Source organism: Carlito syrichta, unplaced genomic scaffold (assembly GCF_000164805.1).
Source record: "Carlito syrichta isolate Samal-C Ts95f unplaced genomic scaffold, Tarsius_syrichta-2.0.1 Scaffold316190, whole genome shotgun sequence".
NCBI classification, from domain to species: Eukaryota; Metazoa; Chordata; class Mammalia; order Primates; family Tarsiidae; genus Carlito; species Carlito syrichta.
Genome location: NW_007260286.1, coordinates 283,815 through 284,720, shown reverse-complemented (window position 1 = coordinate 284,720; position 906 = coordinate 283,815).

Here is a 906-nt window from a genome sequence, read left to right as displayed (position 1 = left end):
AAACACTGGCCATAATTTACTTTTTCTTTTCTGCATATCTTGCTTTCCTGGAGTTAATAATTGGCAAGTTTTTGGCTCTTTTGGTAAGTTTTTGCATAGAATTAATAGCCTCACTGATTGAACCCTGGGTCAGGCTTTGTTTTAGGAAGAACCTCTTTTAGCCTCACTCTGCTGATTGCCTAACTCTTAAGATACTGGGATGCATCCGGTACTTTATTAATCTTTCTGAAGAAGTATTGCCAGGATCTTCTGATAGGCTTCAATATATTCACTATGTCTTGTGTAGTAGTCATCCTTGGGTATTCCATCACCATTATCTGGGCATTTCCTTCAACTCTCTTCTGTGTTAAATCCCATTTTCTGTATCCTGTGACTTCATTTTGCTTGCTTTATGCCCTTATTTTTAGGAAGGACTTCCTTCTTGAGAAAGGATATAGGGGTGGGAAATTATTTGATTTTTTTTTTTTGGTCGGAGTCTCACTCTGTGGTCCAGGCTGGAGTACAGTGGCACACTCAAGGCCACTGAAGCCTTGACCTGCCGTACACAGGCAATCCTTCTGCCTCAGCCTTCCAAGTGGCTGGAACCACAGGCATGAGCCACCATGCCTTGCTAATTTTTTACTGTAGAAATGAGGGCTCGCCAAGTTGCCCAGGCTGGTCTCGAACCTGTGGGCTCAGGCCACCCTCTTGCCTCTACCTCCCAAAATGCTGGGATTACAGGTGTGAGCTACCACGCCTGGCTTATTTGATATCTTGTATGACTCAAAGTGTCTTCATTTAACCTCTACATTATGTTTAATTGGATACAGAATTTTAGTTTGTAAATTTCTTTTAAAAGTTTGAAGGAAGCCGGGCTGGGTGGCTCAGCCTGTAATCCCGTGCCTTTGGGAGGCTGAGGTGAGTGGA